General features: G+C 40.5%; 1 protein-coding gene across 2 annotated transcripts in view; it reads right to left on the bottom strand.

Annotated features, from left to right (window-relative positions):
• Window positions 1-21,147, bottom strand: part of LOC107310980 (uncharacterized) — a 334,005-nt gene that overhangs the window by 63,225 nt on the left and 249,633 nt on the right. For both annotated transcript variants that reach the window (XR_014943801.1, XM_085541101.1), the window contains one exon: window positions 11,433-11,516. The gene's annotated coding sequence lies outside the window, so the exon portion shown is untranslated. The remainder of the gene's footprint in view (window positions 1-11,432; window positions 11,517-21,147) is intronic.

Genomic DNA, 21,147 nt, shown 5'->3' with positions numbered 1-21,147 from the left:
ATTTAAGTTTTCACTTCAAGAACATTCTTCCTCTCTGGACACGAATGTTTTAAGGAAATGGCCTGAGTTTAGATAAGTAACCCCATGATCTCTGCCTTCCAGTTTAAAGTCAAACTTTAGGGTAGTTTTTTTGGCTTTCCTTCATCAAGCCAGGTCCTGGAACTCCCTCAGAAAAGGGAGAAGGAAAGAAAAATAAAGAAACATAAATGGCTGTTACTCAAATGCAGAGAGTTTTCCACTTAACCAGGCTTATCTTTGTTTCTAAGCCCATTTAAGTGTAAAGAGGTCTAATGCAACCACATGATTTTATTGGCTTGACAGCCAATTTCCCAGACTATAACTTGCCTTTAGGAAACATGGCTAAGATAGCCAGGAATAGGCCAATAACTTCCACACTGCTGTGAGCAAACAGCAAATGGACGGTTCCCGCACACAGAAGGTAAGAGGAACAATTCTGTACTCCATACCTGAGTTTAGTATTAAAGAGACTCCTATTCAGTTAAGAATCTTGCTCTTGACTTTACAGTGGGAACTATTTATAAAGACCACAGCTAAATGAAACTCTTCCATTAGTTTCAGAGGAAGTCAAATGAAAACAAGTTATTTTCAGTCGACCTTTATTGAGAGCACTAAGTAAAGAGAAGTCTTCAAGAGGAATATTAAAGACTGGAAATTGAATCCCTAGAAGAACTGAGGGCATGCATTGGAAGACTCTTTGTGCCAGAAGATGCATCTGAGGGCTCACAAATCACTTTGTCTGCCATGCAAGGTAAGCTTGGAGATTTTACCTGAAGCAGCATAGGAAAAACACAGCTAATTTCTTCTACTAGCAGATTCACAGGATTGGAAACCTCCAGCTATGAGTGGGAACAAGCAATTGGAGTGAGAAGCCTTTGTCCCAAGCAGCACAGCTATTTGCAAAATGAATGCCTGCCTGCAGTGCAGATTCCTCCTTTAGAATACACAGATCTCCCCGTTGCTCCCTAGAAAGATCAGCACACCAAAACCAGCTTAAATTTTACCAATGAGTCAATGAGTTCAGAAGAAGGAAGAAGTGCTCAAAAGGGTGTTGTCACCTGAGTGCAGCAGAAGATAGAGAAGATGCTGAAATCCTGGCTCTGGACCACCCATTGCCAGATAAAGCATGCCAATGATCTGAGGGAATCTGAAAGAGTTAAAACATCCAGGGGGAGTTGTATTTATTTCAAAGCTCACAGAAGCCCTTCAAATGAAGAAATAAAGTTCTTCATCTCTGACTGCATGTAGATCTGAAAGAAAATGTTTTCAGGAACCTGTTATTAAAATAGAGGCCACACAGTAAAGGCTGAAACAAGGAGGATCTTTTCCTTGCCAATGCTAAATTCATGATCAATACTTCTGTTATTTGCAATATACTGCTCCTGTGATGCGCTGTACAGATAGGCAGCAGAATGCAGCCCCTCTGGTCTGCTCAGTCTCTGCAGCTAATACAGAAATGCACACACTAAATGTCCACTTAGACCTCCGTCCTACCATTATTATTATTTTTTTAGACAAAAAATATTAGCTTATGCAAGTGCCCTGTCCTGGTTATTTTAGACTTAGACTTTTATTCGTTTTCATTTGTTGAATAGTAAACAAAAACTGGCATGCTGTGAGAAAAATGATTGCCTCAATAGAAAAATGCCCATTTATGTCATCCCACAATTATTTCAAGCACTGTAGTTGAGGTTAGTCCCTCCAAGGCATGTACAAATTGCAAATACACACAAATAATAATGCTCCTACTTTTGGAAAATGTGAAGCCCTTTGTTTTGGAAAGGTTGTTCCTATTATTTGTGGCTTGCAACTGTCATCATTATTCAAGCTTTGTCTTCTTTCATGATTGTTCTGCAGCTACTGGGTGCTTGAGAACTTCCCAAAAATTAATATACTTCAAAGAACCAGACATTTTGTATATAGCTTAATTACAGCCTATATAATTAAGTTTTAAAATGATAAAAACTCTTCTGTGCCATAAGTGTACTCAGGCTTCAGCTCACAGGCAAGCTACTACATATCATCCGATGGAGCGAAGGGCCAAGAAATTCCATTTCATTAATTGTTTCCTCCAAATCTCAAATGTAATTACATATTTTCCAGGGACCTTTGACATTTTCACACTGTGGCTTGGAATCTGATCATACCCTGAAGTAAATTGTCTGGTTGGTCAGACTTACAAATAAGGTCTCTAGCGAGGTAGACTTGGCCTTTTTCAGACTCCAGAAAAAAAACAAGAAGAGAGGTCTGGGACAGATTTTGATATCAGAGCCTTGAAAGGAACCAGAAAGGGATGAAGAGCTGAACTCTTATCTCATGTAATTGCTCTTACAGGAATCAGAAAAGGCACCAGAATAAAGAAAAGTCTTTTTTCACATCACTCAAGGCTGCTTTGTGTAGGAACTAAAGGGATTTTTGAACCTTGTTCCTAACTAATCTCCCCGGATTTTGTGCTCAGGTTTCTGGATTCTGTTTTTTGAGCACAAGGACAAGCCAGGGTGAGCACACAAATGTGACCCACAGAGACATAACATTCATGCCCCAGACTCTTCCAAGAAACATCCAAAAGGATGGTACTGCCAGGAGTGGGCACCAGGGGCTTGATGCCATCATACTCATTCAGAAAAGGCACATCCATGCTCTACCAGAAGCAACAGTGATTTTATTAATGAGCTACTCTTCCTAATAAGTAAACCACGAATGAACTCACTGCTTGAGAATCCACTGATTCACATTAGTGGGTCTGGCCCACCATTTAGGTTATTCTGGAGAGTCTGATGTGCACACATGCAAAAATACGATATGCATGTCCATCATGTACACGTTAGCAAACAGCTTATTTACTGTCTTGCAAACCGTATACTAGGAAACAATGCAATCAATCTGGTACTTCTGCAAATGCAAAACTCACATGAAAATACAGTTTTTAGTGTAGTACCACATGCCTTTTTTTTTTCCCCCACCTCAAAACACTTTTCCTGCATTGCTTTGGATGACAAACCTCCTAGACAAAACATCTTTCTTCGAAATTTTGCTCTAGCTTCCTTTACCTCTGTGAACAGGATAGCAGCACCTTATTAGAGACAAAATTGATGAGCCTCCATGAATCATTACTTGGAGCATGGAGAGGAAAAAAGAAATTTGGCAAGCCTTTAGTTGGTAATATGCGCTTCTAAAACCTACACTTTGAAAGGGCCAAGTTACTGCACTGTGAAAAGTAGTTACTCAGCACGTGCTGTAACTTTTCATAGGGATTTTTAGGCCAAATTTAAAGAGTGCTAATGATTTTGAATGGCAAACTTGAGACCCTACAACAGGATGAGGTTTTTAACAAAATTTGAACAACTGCCCTCCCTGCCCCCAGGCTATGCCTCCTTCGGAGATTTGGATTTTTGGTGCCTTAAAATTAAAGCACTTCACATCTGCACTCATGGAAAATCTTGGCCTTCACATTCTCTTCAGCGCGTTGAGAGTAAAATCCCACTGAAGGGAGTGGGAAAGCTGCTGTCATTCACCACAATATGTTGGCCTACCAGGAACATCATTCATGACTAAAAACAGGGAAAAACCACAAGTGCAAGTGCCTTGTTCTGCAGTCTGAGAGCATGCTGTGATGGGGCACAGCATTTCACTGCAGACTGCCTCGTTCACATACTGGCAGTGATCTGGCCATGGCAGCTCAGAGCTAATTTATTCTGCTTCCGTTTTACCTCATCTAAGTCAGCTATCAGCAAAGGGAAGCCTGCTGAGAGGTTCTCTGACAACAGTTTATAGCAAATGCTTTAGAAGATGTCATAACCTGAGGGTGATGTGTGGCAAAGGCCAGCACCCTACTCTCTTATTCCTCTTATTCATTTGTGATTTTAATAAATAACTAAAAGTACTTCAAGGCAGACTAGAGATAACATTAATTAAGTAGTAGAACTTAATTCCCACAGCTTGCCAAGTATCATAAACAGGTGCTGTTACAGGGAGAGCATGGAAGTTGAACCTGATTCCTCCACTTCCAGTACTCCAGCTTGCTACAAGCCTGTAAAGCTGAGCCCAACAGCAAAGCAGGCGAGCCAGAAATCCTGACTTCAGGAACGTAAGGCCATCAGTTCCAAGGCCTTGCATTGCCTCCTTGTCCCCCATTGGCCATCTGGCTCCCCAGCAATGCAGCTTCACTGCAATTTGAGCCCATCTTTAACATTTCCTAAAGAAATGAGAGATGAAAACAAAAGGATCGTTTACTTCCTCTAATTGAGAAACAAGATAGGAAGACAGATAAGCCAAGGAAAATTGGCACAACTCCACAGACTTCAACTGATCTTAGAGACGGGGTGATGAGTGTGGCATAAAGAATATGAGCATGCTACTATTACTGCTTTGTGACAGCAATACCAGCCTGTTATTTGATGCTCTCTATCTCTGGATACAGAAACACTTTACAAGAGAGGACAATATCACAGAAATGAAATTGCATCAGCCTACCCAGAAGGAGGGTCCCCAGCCTTTTTTTTCCTTGTCATTCACAATACGATTTTTTTTCCCTTGCTAAGACAAAAATAATATAGTGGTAGTTGTTGCCAAATAGCCACTTTTGAAACTTTGGCCCAGTCATTTTTAGCTAAGCAAACTTGGCACAAGATGAGTGTTGCCTATGGACGGAGTTTACAAAGCGGGAGGTTTGCCAGGATTCTACTGCAGCTCACTTTGAGGTCTGGTGCCTCACCTTCTCACCCTGCAATGAAGATTAAATGGTCTTCTAGCACAGGAAAAAAAAAATAGCCAAAAAAGCCCCTATGCTATTTTTTCCTTTTCCCTCCTTTGGATTCTAGGAATTACAGTCCACAGGAGATGAACTTTGATAGTACCATGAACAAAAATGTAGCTTTATCTGAAGCCAGAAGTATTTCCCTAGGCTACGATTATCTACGTACAGACACTTAAATGCACACGCACACACACATCCATCCTTTACAGGAGCCTGGGAGGAGAGTTCTCCTCTCACTGTTTTTTTAAGGGCACAAAGAAAAAAGCTGCTGTTAAACACAAGACAAAACAGCAAAAGACAAATCAATACTGTGAAATAATACACAGCCATGGGGACTGTGCTTTTTAAATGTCTGCCGAAGCCCTGGGTTTAACAATGGCTGCTGCATAATGACTCCAAGGAGGGACCCTAGTATACACTAGAACATGTATGCTACCCAAGTGGGGCCCAGTGGGGTCTCTCCCCTCTAAAGCTATTCCCCAGAGAACAGACATGCTGTGCATAGCAGAATCCAAGGAGCCAGAGAGGCTGAAGTCACTCCTCTGTGCACTTCATGCTCCACTTTGGATCTTCTTACTGATAAGAGAGAGAAGTGGAAGCCATGGCACTGCCTTCCCCAGTCCCTTCTTGCCTGCAGTCTGTGCATTCACTGCTTTCCTCTCAAGGCACAAAAAACCACATCATGCCCCCAGAGAGGAGCTACCTCTCTGCTTGAGCCCATGTGCAGCTCCCATCTCAGCAACCCTCATTAGGTACCTAGCATTTCCTAGGTGTGTTGCAGGAACAGAGCAGGATGGGGACCAATTCTACTCCTTTGCCTCTCTAAAAGAATCGCTGAAATGAAAGGGGAGGGTGTGGGTGGGAGGAACCATGGAAAGATTGATGTAAATTCATTTTTAAAAGCCAAACAGATGAAAATAATTTTCACAGCCCCACAGCTGTTCTATGTATTTTTATTTTATTTTATTATTTTAATTTATTTTATTTTATTTTATTTTATTTTATTTTATTTTATTTTATTTTATGTTATTTTATTTTATTTTATGTATTTATTTATTTATTTTGGACCAAATCTGAGTGAAACATGGTGCAGATAATAACCCTAACTTTGGGGAGATAAGCCCCACACAACCAAATTGTCAGCATATTCCCAGCTTCTTTCCTTCCTGGCAGTCTGTGAGATTAGTGAAAGATGAACATCATATCCACCCCTTCTCAGGGCCCTTGTCTCCCTCCAGTATGGTTTGTCAGGGACAAGATACTATCTTCAGCACGTTGCCATTTGCCCACTACTCTCCAGGTCCCAGCTGAGGTCCAGGTGAGCTGGAGAGGATGGGCAGCACTGCTCTGGTCTTTTCCTTACTCTCTCCCTGCATCTTTTAACATGAAACAGAGGCGACAAAACACTGGTAGTGAACAGACAGAAGTCTCAAAGCCATGGTCTCTGAGGTGACCCTGTCAAGCTCCAGACCACAGAAAGAGATGGACAGTTGCACTTATCCTTGGTTATTTTCCTATGAACCAGCACTGCCAGCAGCCAGTCAGTGCTTTCTGAAGCTCCCATGGCACTTTGTGGAGCAAGACCTTAGGCTGGCTTTGAAAAGCTACAAAATTCTCTGTTTTGGAGCCAGACAACACATGTCCAGGAACTCACTGTAGTGCTCTGGTGTGCACTGCAGTGCTTGGTAGGAGGCTGAGCTGTCTTTTGCACAGGATGGCCCTGGCACCCAACGGGCATCCTCAGCGGATGGTGGAAACAGGAGCTGCTATCAGGTAACAGTGTTGCTTTGGGTTGATCCTGAGTGATTCTGTCCCTGAAGTGAGCCCTATCCCTTGTTCTTACCAGGCTCTGAAACAGGCCTCCAAAAGAAATTACAGGGAACATAAAAGCTACAATACTTTCAAGAGTCCAAGCTGGCATTTTCTCCGGCCAGAGGTTCCTAAATGGCTTTGAAAGCCTTGCTCTAAATGTTTTCTCTAGGACCATTTCATTAAATTGAAGGGTTTAAAATGGATTTTATAAAAATTGCTGACGGATGCATTTACAAAAAATGCTGCAAGTGAAGCATTCGAAAAACAACCACAAAAGGTGACACCAAATGGAGTCAGTTGTGTACTTCAGAGAAGGTTTAGGGCACCTGGGCTCAGCAACTTCCACTCCTCATTATATTCAGCCTCAAGCCCCTCCTGAGGCCCCATGACTGAGGAAGAAGAGGTCTGGGGGTGCTCCCTCCCACATAGCCCCCTCAGTACTGGGTTATCACACTGTATCCCTTTTTTTAACTATGCAGCAGCACAATATAAAATCCATTTAGAAACTGGGCTTGCTTGCTGCTATTAAAGAATCCATCGGTGAATTTCATTTTTTATTGGTTCAGTTACAAAACTCACAGCAGTGGTGTTGTGTTTGTTTTTCCAGAGCACCAATAAAAATCTTTTTGATTAAAAAAATTGAGAGAGAAAAAGAGAAAGAATGAAAAAAAGAAAGAAATTAAAAGCTGACCTGGTATAACCCATGTGAGCGCTGAACCTCAGCGGTGTTATATAAAAAGAACAGAGAGGCAGCAAAGCCAATAGCTGAGCAAATGCTTGACTGCGGCTGCAACCAGCAATGATCAAAACTTGTTTATGACTGCATAAAAATAAACCCGATCAAGCTCTGCTGTATTAAACTAGTTTTGGTTATGGATTGATCACTGGAAAAGGTATGGCAGATGTAGAGCCCCAGGAAGTAAACAAAAGCTCTTTCTCTGCTTTTCCGTGGTTCCACTCTTGCCACACACAACTAAAGCAGTTGGATCCAGGTATTCTGGATGATACAATGCCATATTACTTCACAGCTGTCAAACAACCTACAAGTGCTGTCTCTTTACAGACTTCCCCTACAAACAAACACCTCAAAATGTATTACCTTTGTGACTCTGAGCTCCATCTGACCTGCACCCAGTCTTGAAACCAAGAAGAAAATTGTGACCATTGACACTATGAAGACAAATATCCCAAAGACGATAGCCACCTCACTTCACGTGCTACACAGAAAAATTATGGATACATCCTAAGCCAGGGACATTGCTTTCTGCAGGAATATACAGAGCAAAGTGTAGGAATATACACAGCCCAGTTGCACTGTGGTTGGGACCACATTTCCAAAACGATCCCTATGAAGAGCACATCTAAGAAGCCTGGTTTTCATTTGGGCTGATTGCAGTTCTGTGCAAATCAGAATACATTGCAATTGCATTATTATGATAGAGCTGCAACAGGCAATCAGTTTTTTTTCCCTTCAGAGAGAAAACAAACATTAACACATAGGGTTGATACTACAAAGTCTAGGGAATTAGAGTTAGGAGATCAGCTTTTTTAACAAACGATTTTTTCCTGCTCTTTTTGTAAATTATAACTCAAAATATAATTTAGAGGTATAGAAGTATATAATTTAGAAGTATAGTAAAATATATTTAATATATTATTAAATATAATTTAGAGGTATATATGCTCAGCTTTGGTGATCATTAAGAGCTGCTGAATCTTGTCTGGCCCATGACAGCACAGGCGCTGGTGTGAAGGCATGGCTTTTGGTATGAATTTTACAGACATTCATATAAACCAGGAACATCCTCACGGGCAAGAAATGGGAACAAAGTTAGGTTGACTAAAACAGCTGTTCAAAACTGGAATTAATATTTGCAATCACTCTGTCAACTTTGCTATCTTAAGAAGTGATCTTCAGGAGACCACGAATCCTGCAAAGAATCTGATGGCATATGTGTTGCTAAGCCTCTCTGACACTTTCAAACATCTTTGCTCTAGAGCTTGTCTAACTCTGAGAAGAAATTAAGGCCAGCTGCCTTTCAATATATACTTATCAATGTCTGCATGGGTGGATACTGATAGTGCCTTTACCAAGTCCAGCTTAATCCACTTGGGAAATAAGCCATTAAATAATCCCTAGGAGAGAGCTGAGCAGGAGCCTCCACTCTGAGCATTACTGTGCTTTGCAGTCGTGTTCCAGCTTAGTCTGTATATGCAAGTGCTTGGACTTCAGATAAGGAGGTGTTAACTGAGTGGGAAGTTTGTCGCAGTCAAAAATCTCCCAATGCCTGGGAAAAGACACCATGCAAAAGAGCAAAAACCCACGTTCTTTTTCTGTCTTCTTGTGGGTGGGAAACAAATAGCCTGAGCAAATGGCACGCAGCAGGAAATCTTTGGGGATTAAAACATGATATGCTGTATTTCAAGCAGGGATTTAGATAGGCTTCATGGAAGAAGGAATGTCTCCCTCACAGCCTCTATATTATCCTGGTGCTTTTCTTGCTTTCTTCTTTCACCAGGACTTCTCTCCAAATGAAAGTTCTCTTGCCACTGGGATGCACATACAGAAAACAGCAAAATCAAACTGCTATTTTTTAAGGGGCCTTTTTCCACCCTGTCGGCAGAACAGATCTCATATGGACACAAGAAAACTATTATGCTAAGACTGTTCCCAGAACAGGAAAAGTCCTCTCCCATCCTCATTAACATTGTAAAAAGCATTTCAGGCTTGCAAGTGCTATAGGAAAGGTTTGACAGACATGACTGTTGACTCAAAATATTAGCAGGGATTGGAAAACAACTGGCTGAAGCTTTCTGAACATCAGCGTGACTGCCAAAGAAAGCATCAGCACCCGTTACTTCATGAACCAACATGTGATTTGCAGAAACACTTATATAGCTTAAAAAGTCTAAATCCCACTTTCAGAGGGGGCTTAGTCATCACAAAGTGATTCGAGCATCTCAGTACATTTGAGATTCTGACTACTGAAAGTGCAACTTTCAGTGGAAATGAACAGTTGACCATAAATTTCCAAGTAGGAGATTCCTACTACACAGGCTGTTGGGGGAGATCAAAGCCCTTGTGAAATACATTTCCTCCAGCACTACCTCTACACCTGCACCAAGGCCAGAAAAAGCTACAACAGCAGTATCTTATGTCTGCTAAGACAGGCTGAGGTGGTGCACACGGAGATATCCATCTGGCAGCAACATCAGAGGCAGTGTTGCTGGGACAGAGCTATGCTTCTAGGAAGTGGGCAACTTCCCACATGAAGTTGCTAAAACACAAACTTCTCACCCGTAAAAACACAACAGACCTTCTGAGTTTGCACACAAAATTCTTAAAAAAAAAACCAAACAACAACACAAAAACAGCACAGCAAAGAAGGACATTTACATAATACAGAAACATTTTTGATTCAGCAAGCAAATAGAGAATGAGAAGCTTTGGTTCACATTGGCTGGATAGGACTGCAGTTCTCTTTCATTTTGTTATAGCCGTCCAACAAGGACATACTGTATCAGGCCTAGTCTAGGAGACTGATTCTTTAACATGGAATCTGCACTTGCTTGAAACAATCATCTTCTAACTTTTTGCCATCATAATCTCAAACCACCGAAACCATCTGCTGTGAATGTGCGAAGCTGCTATGTCAACATTTTAACAAAGGCACAACAGGACTTGTACTCTGGCAGAGATTATAATAAAAATCACTGCAAAAAATAATAATTGGTAGCGAAATTTGTGTCCTTACAGCATAGGAACTGGTGTTAAGAACTAGTTTGGCACATGCACAGGTAGAAAAACTGACCTGGAAATTTGACCTAGGGACTCTGGAGGGCAGAATAGAGGGGGACAATCACATCCCTCTCCTTTCTGGCCACTGTTCTTTTGATGCAGTTGGTCCAGGATACTTGTGGGTTTCTGGGCCACAAGTGCATAGAGCTAGCTCATGTCCAGCTTTTCATCCACCTACAAGTCCTCCTTTGCACAGCTGTTCTCAATGAGTTCTTCTCCCAGTCTGTAGGCATATCTAGGATTGCCCCAATCATACACAACACCCTGCACTTGGCCTTGTTGAAACTCATTAGGTTCCCATGAGCTCACATCCATGTCCATCTGAATGGCATCCCTTCCTTCTATTGTGTCAACTGCACCACACAGTTTGGAGTCATCAGCAAACCTGCAGAGGATGCACTCAATCCCACTGCCTATGTCATAAATAAAGATGATGAAAAGCACATGTTCCAAGACAGACCCCTGAAGGACACTACTCATCACCAGCCTCCAACTGGACAAAGATTAGTTGACCACAATCTTTTAGCTGCAGCCATCCAGCCAGTTCCTTAAGCACTGAACAGGCAACCCTTCAAGACCATATCTTTCCAATTTTTGTGATAAATTAAGTCATAATATTCACATATCAAGCTTCAGGCTAAACATTTTGCTATTTAGAAGCCTTAGATCGGCAGATGAAGTGGTATTATTTGTGTTTAATGGGCACACAGTAAAGTGCTGTTTAATTAACCAGCACCAAACCTAACAGGAGTGCTTCAAAATACACTCAAAGTTCAAGAATTCTCTCTATGATCATTTCCATTTTATTAACTAAAAAAAATAAAAGAACAACACTGAAAATTCCCCACAGAAAAAAAAAACCTTAAACAAAACATTTAATTTTTAATCAGCTCTGTGTGAATGGAACACCTCCCAAAAAGGAAAGTTTATTTATGATGATATATTTACCCGATATAAACTGAAATTCCAAATACTAAAACCTCATTATTTTAAGGAGTTAGGCCCTTTGCTTGGACTACACAAGATGAAGTACAGAAATCCTCCTACCTCAGTCCATTTGGAAGATGTCTGGAGGCACACGACTCTTTCCTTATCACGGCCTCGTGTTATCACTCACATGTGCATAAGCCTCTGCAGAAACAAGAAGAAACAAAACTGAAGGGACTGTAAAGAAACCTTGACAGAGTAATAGACTGTGTGACAACTAGAATAGCTGGAGACTATATATATATATATATATATATATATATTTTAAAATAATAAAATAAAATAAATATATATATATATTTTAAATCTCTCTTGCAATATAGATGAGGCATCTGACAACTAGCTGAGATCACACTGATGGTCTTCTTAAGGAGAGCTATGGCACAATTAGGGAAACTATGCAAATGATTTGCTAAGCATCACCATCACGACTTCCAAACTCATGGAAAAGTACTGTTCCAAAACGTCAAAGCATTGTTTTCATCTATAATGCCAGCTGAGCAGGCCAGTGAATTCATTCCTGCTTACCAATAAACTTTTATTTAGTTTTCCACTGTGAGATTAGATCATGCAGGAAAAGTTCAAAATAATACCGTAAAAAGAGATGAACTCACACAAGATTTTCATTGGTCATTGGAAAAAAAATAAAAAAATCTGTCAAACTACTGAAAATGAATTAACTTTGGATACTTGAATACATAAACATTTCTGCAAAAATGCTTCAGGACGAAAAAATTTATTTACCGTGCCCTCCAGGGAAATGTACCTCATCAATCCCTTGTCACTAAATCACTTGCTAACAGTTATGGTGTGAGGTAAAGTGCTGTTTAGCCCTGATGAGTTTAAAGACCTTAATGCCTAATGAATTCTCCTATTCATACTGGAGGTTACATCTGTACTAGGCTCTTTTAACAACCTGGTGCTGAAAAGATCTGATGTAATTTTATTATTTACTAAACAGGTGTCAGTAATCATATCCAATGATGTCAGGCAGCTTGATGGGAATTTGCTTTTAAGATGACTATCAGAGACGGTGTTCCATAACCATATAAAGGCTCTCCTCTAGGTAGCAAGAGCCTCACAGCACATTCACCTGGCTGACTGAGTGAGGGCTAGTTAGTGTGGTCATGAGCAAGAGCAATTACTGAGGGTCGTTCATAGTGACAGAGTTCTGAAAACCTCATTAACAAAGTTGAGATCTGCTGAGCTCTTAGGGTTTGCTTCACAGAGAACTCTTTGCTCACTCAACTGAGCACCTCAGCAGGCACATAACCCTGGGTCCTTCCCTCTGCCAAAACACACCTGTGGCTATCCTCCCTTGTGCTCAGCAGAGCTGCACCATTTCAATAGAGCAAATGGGCACATCTCATTCACCCTGGTTACAGAGGGTGAGAACAAAGTTTTTTTTTGTTTTTTTTTTTTTTTTCTACATTAGGAGATAACAAAAGGGCTGTCAGTGCTTCACTGCTATAAGCTATCCTGTAGGCTCCTACACTGTTTCTGAGCTACTTCTTGAGTAACCCCATGGCCGCCCATTCTGGGTAGAACAAATCAAAGCACAGGGCTGGAATCAAAATTGCTTTATGTTCAGTAACTTGCGCAGCACTGATGTGGAGTGCGTTTGCAAAAGATTTTGGCTTTGCATCATTATTCCCTTGGCAAGAGAGAAATCTGTGGCAAAAGGCAGAAACGCCGTCTTCTGGATGACTTATACCTGGGCCAGTTGCAAGATGAGGCTCCTCAACTTGTAGAACTTATTTTCCACCTAACATAAACTTTATCTAGGCTATTAAATATTTCTACCGGATTTGCTCTTCAGGCAGAAAACATCTGTGGAAGCTAATTGAGACTTTTCACAGAAAGCAAACAAACAAAAAAATTCTACAACAGAAGGAAGATTTTGGCTGAAAAACTTCCTTGTTTCAGCCTCACACTGAAAACTTTCCAGGTTAGACTAAAAATGTTTAGTCTTTAGTGACAATGTTAAATTTTCCATGGAAAAAAGAAATGTTTCCCAGAGATGTTAATAAGCTACAAGCTGTATTCCTCATTGCTGGAAATGTGTTTGTTTGACTATATAGTTTCAGGCACTAATTTGGCATTCATATGCCTAAAGGTTTCACAGGAGATGGATAATTTTCATTAGAGCAGTAAAACAGCATCAAAACTCTGCACAGGCTTTCCTTGCAGATATATAGTCGTCCGAATTTGTTCATCTTGACACATAAATTAAAGGCAATGTAAAGTGGCATTTGAATTCACAGCAAACTTGCTAGTTATTCGATCTGCACATGGTCAGTCTACTTTGGCTCTACTAGATGTTGTTAGTTTGCTCTAACACACTTTCCAAAACGTGTTATATTAAATCACACACTTCTTCAGATCTGAAGAGTAGATCATAAGCCTGGAAGTTTGTCTACTTTTTCCAGCTCCATCAGTTGCATCTAATAAAACATGTTACCGAGTTCTTGTCTTGTTTACATCCCACAAAGGCAGTCTTAGTGTAGAAAATGAACATTGACTCAACGGAATTGAATGGGCTTTGTCAAACTAGGATCCTGACAGGTTGTTTTTTTTTGCATCCAGCAATACATGACACCAGTAAATTTCAGTATTTTTGTTAGCTTAAATAGAAAAGTCTCTACTCCATAAGAAATAATTTTCCAGCTCCGAGACTATGTGTTTTTTTAGATTTTTTTTTTTTCCCCCATTCAATTCTGTTACTAGTTAGTTAGTTCTTCCTTCCTTAATGGCTATTTAATAAGACCCAGCTGATGCTCAATGAAGTGACCAAGCAGCACCTGAAAGAGATGGGATGTAACATTCATATAAAGCGCCTGAGTACAATCGCTGTTATTAAAAGGATAACCAAATGAATTCGTAATGATGGGACACTCATTTCAAAGTGTTTCCATAGCTGTTACACATCAGGAAAAATAGGGAAGTTACCTCATTTTCTCCAATCCTAAATAACCTTATAAACTCACCAAAGAAATTAATTAGCCAATATTTCTTGAAAATTCATAACAAAGTTTCCATTTTTCCGTCAGATAATTCCTTAGTGCATTCTGGTTTTTAACTTCCTTCATGTCTGGATCATTTTGATGTGTGAACAGACATTTTGTGTTTCCATGGGTTATTTCCACAGGTTCAAATATCTTATGTAATTGACATTTTCCTGCTTACAAAAGCTGTCAAACTTAAAAGTAGCAGTTGATTGATAAAACATGGTTTTTTTCTGTAACTTAACTTCATTGTTGGGGCTCTATTCCTCAAGCTCTGAATAACTCCTCTCTTCAAAGTGACATGCATTCAATTTTTTAAAATTTTTTTAAAAATTTTTTAAGTATCTATGCTTTAAAGCTTAAAAGCAGCAATTGCTTTTCCTTTTTTTTTTTTCTTACAGGTAGATCTCTACAGTTTGCTTCCCTTTACAATTGCTACTTTTTAGATAAGGACTGCAGCTTGACCTTAAGGACTTCCAAACTCAGTATAACACTCATTCAGAAACATTTAATCTTTCCAATCCTGACAATTATAAATAAGAAAACAAAAAGAGCGCTTACATCTATGGCATCTACAGAGGACTACAGCTATATGGGTCATAAAGCAAATGACACAGACCATTTTTAATAACAGAACAAAAATCAACAGTTATGAAAAGAACACCTCTTGTAGCTATGATGACACATGCAGCGCAGTGTGATCCAGAGCCTTGCTGCCATTTTTTTTGTTGGCTTGCTGGGCTTTGAGTCTTGCTTTTGGATGAGGATGTGAGCAAGCCGGTACAACTGAAACAGACATAGTGATAGTGCAGAAGAATGTGTGGAGATGACTATTGCCTTTGTCTTTGTGCAACCCATCATCATTGTGGTGTTTCATGACAAGCAACCATCTGTGTTTTCCACCTGAACATCACTGATTCACATTGCAAACACTCAGAAGTGTCTTAACAGCACCTTGCTGTTACTGCCCTTTATGCTCAGGTAGCCAAGATAGGGGCCACACAACCCCTTCACTGCCCATGAACTTCTCAGTAGTACTGCATCCTGATTTCCTTCATACAGGGCAGAAAACTGGGAGGCAGAAGGCAGGTAACATCTGATTCAATAAAAATGCTGACTGCAGCAGCTGCAAAGGCTCTGCTTTGCCCCCCCACAAGGCTCTCCCATGGTGATGGCCTCCTCCTCCTCCTTTCCTCCTCGAGCCTGCTCCGCACAGAGAAAGCTTTAATTCCGCACCATTGTAGGCAGCACAGTCTCAGAATTGAATTCAATTGTCCTGAGCAGGGCTGGATTGAAGCAAGCACCAATTTTTATTTTTATAATTATTATTATTTTGAATCAAGGCTCAGATACAGTAGTTTCAGATGCCTTTGGCAGAAAAATGTTATTGCTTTCTGAAGCAGTTGTTTTTTCAATGACATGACTTCCTGCAGGGGCGTTTTAATTATTGTTGGTGTATCACCTAACTTAGCTATGTATCACTTTGAAGTTTTTCTTTGCATCTGATAGTAAGAGGATAGCAAATAAACATGACTGTGTTTACTCGCTTCCCCTTGCCCTGCATAGGCTTGGTGCAGCTTCTTTGGATTACACAAGCACAGGGCAGATGGAAAAGGAGGTCCAAAGGCAAAATGCATGTACTGACACCTTTACACTAGCAAGTGCTTTCTCTTAAGCTGTCCATATTAACAGTCAAAGGGAAGTCACACGCACAAACTTCAAAATGCCAGGTCAAACCCTGAAGACAGAAAATTGCTCAAGACTGAGAGGGTTCACAAATGTGTTAAAGGACCATTCCCAGGTGAGGAAAAAAATAAAATCACAGATTTTGAATCAAATATATTGCAGCAAGAGCCACTGCACTGTGTCACAGAAGCAAGATTTACAAGTATGTGTTTGTATATAACTGCATGAAGTGATAGCCCAGCTACCCACAGAACAGACGCAAGGAAATCTTCCTTGTTGTACTGCCAAGGTACGATGGAAGGGCTTGATGCTAGCCAGATGGCAGCAGAGTATGCACAACCTACAGTGAGCTGCTGAAATACATCCCAGCTCAAGTCTCTTATTACTTCAATGCCTCTAACATATTTATGTACCAAGGGCTGGGTGATGACACCTCAGTGCACTCAACTTGGAGTCTTCACTTTGAATGATTTACCTCTTCCCATTCCAGGTAACACTTAAGTATTTTGAAGTTCATTTACTTGTTCCTAAGTTAAACACCAAAAAGTTGTTTTCTATTTAATAACAGCAACAAAGCAATTCAGAAAAAAGCTGGTTCCTGAAAGGCAGCTTGCCAGCAGGCAGATAAAAAACCTTTTAAAGCACTGAATGCAGAGTACATGCATGCACTATGAAACTGTGAGCTGGGCCACTCATTCTGGGGAAACCCTCTCTTGTCTTGTAAGAATCTGAAAAATGTTTATAGTCAGATGGGAGAGATTTTCTGTGATCACTGAACTTTCTCCCTTCCTACCAAAGGCAGCAAGAGAAGGTACCATGAGAACAGCTTTTAGCAGAAGAAGTTATTATTAATGGTTTCTTCATTAACAGAGCAATTTCAGACCCTTTCTGCCTCTCCCATTGAGTATGGAAGTTCTCATCTTTCAAAAGCAATCTGAGCAAGCCATATGAGGATTTCACCATTTGTGGCTTGGGAAAGTAGAGATGAAAGACTTCTAAGACCTTTTGCTTGGATTTGTTTTCTGCTCTGTGATGATTATGACATTACTCACCACATGTGCCATCCTCTCATCCCAGGAGACAGTTCTGGGGAGACCCAGTGGACAATATAACTCATTTCTTACTTGTGGGCTTGCAGTTTCCGTCTGGTTTTTGCCACCACGGCTGAGGTCCCAACTAGAGGGTTGAGAAGCTGAATAACTACAGTGCTATTTACATTGGGAACATCTCAAAGGAAGGTCACAATCCTGCTTCAGGGCTACACGGAGCCATAAAGCCTCATGTTTCTATAACAAACTGTTTTTAAAGGCTTTATTTTTTTGCATTGAATGTCGTGCCATACCAAGGAAATGCCTTAAAGATGCATCCACACAGCCTCTTGTGAGAGCTCTGCAACTGCGCTCACTACTCATGGGAAGCAAAAGTCCAAATAAACAGAAAGAAATCCTCCAGCTGGCTCTCCATTCCCACTTCCAACCCTGTACACCTGGTGTTTAACTTTTACAAAGAGTATATAACGTGAAAAATGTGGAGTATAGAAGCAAAGCTGAGCAGAATATGAACCTGGAGACCCTCTGTGCTTTCAGGTCTTTCCTCCCTCTTTGGTGAGGCTTGTTTTCAAATCCAAAGCCTTTCTGCCAGCCCCTAATGAATAAACCTCATTTAATAAAAGGACAAGAGTCAACATTCGGCTCATATGCCACAGTCACACAGCCTGCCCACACTTGTGGCCACAGCATCAAATAACGTTCTGAAACTCTATTGCTTCAGACCCACAACAATCTTTGAACCTACACAGATGTCCAAAGATGAAAGAGGAAGCGAAGCTGCTGAGTTCCTTTCCTGCCATGACAGAAGAGTACACGCCAGTCAACTACTTCCTATAGTCAGCCCCACCCTCTGAAATTCTGAGAAAAAAGGGGAAAAAAAGCTCAGCTAATGAGAATTGCAGCACTGTTCACAGTAGTTAAGGTTGTATTCATTATAAATCCCCTTTTCAAGGTTTCTGTCATTCAGCCATAAAAATCATTCTAGGTTGAAATCTAGCATCCAAGCTTTCTGCCCAAGGACAATATTTTTGACAGAATTTGGAAACAATTGGTTTGGCAAAGTGCATCTCAAGTTTTAAGTAGCGCAAAAAAGAATGGTGGCTAGTGGTGTCAAATGCTATTACTTTATGCTCTTATAACTTAAAAACAACTAATTTAGTTTCTGTGGTTGTTATTACTCCATAATTTCCGCTGAAATATTTGGCCCATTGCTAATAACAAACTCCTATAAATTGCTAGCACCGCTCTAAATAGAAATATAATAGCATTCCTGGGCCAAATCTTCAGCTGCTATAAAATAGCTTAGTGTCATTGCTGCCCACATTCAGCAGCTGAGGTGTTGGCTCCAGGTGTTCAGCAAAACTCATTTTGGTGTGAGCATGTTTCTGGCTGGCTCCATTAGTCCTCTGCTGGGCAGTTCCCAGGAATTTAGAAAGCAGATGGTTAGGTAATGCCTTGAGGATCTGACAGAAGCGGTCCTGCTCTCATCAAAGCCTGTTGCTAAACATCACTTGACTTCATGCGCTGAAGTCAACACCTCCACCTACAACATGCAAAGTTTTCCTGGGAAGCACTGTCGCACCAGGAAGTTAGGCTGGCTGCATCCAAACCCAAAAGTCAGGCTCCCTCAATGCAATGAATCACACACACACACTTAGCTTCTCTTGTTTTATCCTTGGAGCAGCTGCTACCTGAGAAGCAGCTGTTTAATTCAACCTGGTTGTATTTCATGCAAGGCCACATATTTCAGGTACACTGCATCCCAAGGCACAGTAATTGAACTATGTTAATGGTAACAAGTTGGTTCTTTTGTGCCACAGAGAAGTCCAGTGCTTGCTTCTGTTTGAACTCATGCAGCAGGTTTTTTTGAGTGGAATCTTGAACAATATGGGTGAGGATTTGGGTGTTTTCAGAAAAGCTGATCACAACAGCTCCTTTCTCCCCTTCTTACATTCACATAATGTAAGAAAATATAAGATATTTTTCTTACGAAAAACTGGAGTTTGGATAAATGAGTACTTGGGAAATTTCTAGCTAAGTTCTGAATAACTTCATAGTTTTTCTCCCATGTGAGCAGATCTTCAGAGTAAAACCCAAACTCATTGTACGTATCAATATAACGTTTCAAATCAGTACTTCTGCCTACTAAAAGCCTTCTGCAGATCTAACCAGAAGTCACTGTGAAACAACAATGCAGCCAGAGATGGGTGGATTCTCTCTCCATGTAAGTGAGAGCTATTATGTGATCCCACATCTATTAATTTTTCAGCAGCCATAACAGCATCCTAGGTCTAAAACGTTGTGAGTTTGTGAATCAGCTTTCCCTCAAGGATTGCTAATCCAAATAGATAGAAAAAAGAGAGACAAACAAGGAGGCTCCAAACAATGACTTCTTTCCAGAAGTAACAGCAACTGGCCCCAAAAATACTGGGGTGTGGGGCAGCTCAAACTATTACTTTCAGAATAATATTTGTTGATTCCTTACTTCCCTCTGCAGTACCATCACATTTAATCATGAAAGCCAGGGTAAGATTTTACTTGGCATCTATATCTATTGTAGTGTAGAGAATAGAAATTTGGGGCCTCTAACAGCTGCAGAGAAGGGCCTTGAATATTACATCATTTATCAGCAGCGCTTCCAGAAAAAAAAGGAATCATTCCATGAAAAGATAATTTACTTGTCTTAATAATGTAAGCAGAAATTAAAGCGGAGAAATCCCTTCTGGCAATATTTTTGACAGTTACCTTCATTTTCATCATTGCTGACCACACATATCTACTTTGAAAATGAATACGGTTTCCACTTCAAAAGGGAAAAGGTACACAGGAAAGGAGTGTGAGAAGGACCTTATAAGGTAGAAATTCATTGACTACAATATTTTTGGGGAAGTTTACCTGCTCTGAAGTTCAGATTTTCTATCTTTGAGATTATTAGGGAAATGTTTACATCACATTCACCAGAAGAACATGCCAGGGTTTTGGCTTAACCCCATCAAAACTTTTAACTAAATGTGCATTTAGGCAAAAATAAATAAATAAATAAATAAAATCTATGTTTGAAGATGTACAGGATATATATTCATGACTTCTTCCTAGTCAGAATAATAGGAATAATTCAGGAAAAGAACCACCGAGAAGGCAACTCCCAGCTTCCAAGTTGCATTTACTCTGCCATTAATGTCAGGTTCTAGGTTCTTCTGTTACAATTAGAAGTCCTCTGTGCTTGGCCCTTTATAAAATCAGAAAGCTAGTGTCATAGCCTCAAACACTCTACTGTGGGTACAGATGAATAACACCAGGTCTAGGAGGTCCTGTCTTATACTGGGATAAACAAAAGCCAGGGAGGCCAACAGCTCAGGCCTGAGCAAATTGCCTTTTAGGGAACTCAGCCTTTGATAATAGATGAAAAACAGCACAGGAAGCCAATGACAGAAGAAGGAATAGAGACCAGACTTCATTTTCCTAACTATGGCAAACTGTCCCACAGGTGGGACATACACATGATGTCAAACCACACCATGATCTTCAGTGAGATATTTCCAATGAATTTATGCTCTCCCTAGAGTTGCATTAACCCAGCCCTATTACAGCCCAGCCAACCCAATAGAAGATGTCTCCAGGTTCACTGTAGGGACCTTGGACTCTTTGTATGCAAACTAACTGTGTGTGGAAGTCATCTGACTGCTGGGTGGACAGCCTTGGTACCACCACCAGTAGTGTCAAGTAGCAGTAAGATCCTATGAGTGCACACTGTGGCTAAGGGCTGCCTGATTAAACTTCTGTGCAGAAATCAGCGCTGAGCCAAACTTGATTCTCTTGTCTAACAAAGACTTAATTACTGCAGAGAAAATACCCTAAAGGGGTTGGGATGAAACAGATTCTCGGTCAAGTATAACTTCACTCAGTATGAGTTACTCCTTAATTCTTGCAGAAATGACAACAAAGCAGATCCCAGTTGACACTAGCACTAATTACCGTTACTTAGGCTCCTTCTTCAATTTGAGCCTGTAGCAGTTGCAGAAGAGGATGATCTTA

This window comes from Coturnix japonica, chromosome 3 (assembly GCF_054131305.1).
Source record: "Coturnix japonica strain WE chromosome 3, WE-NBRP24, whole genome shotgun sequence".
NCBI classification, from domain to species: domain Eukaryota; kingdom Metazoa; phylum Chordata; class Aves; order Galliformes; family Phasianidae; genus Coturnix; species Coturnix japonica.
This window is presented reverse-complemented; position numbering and strand designations above follow the sequence as displayed.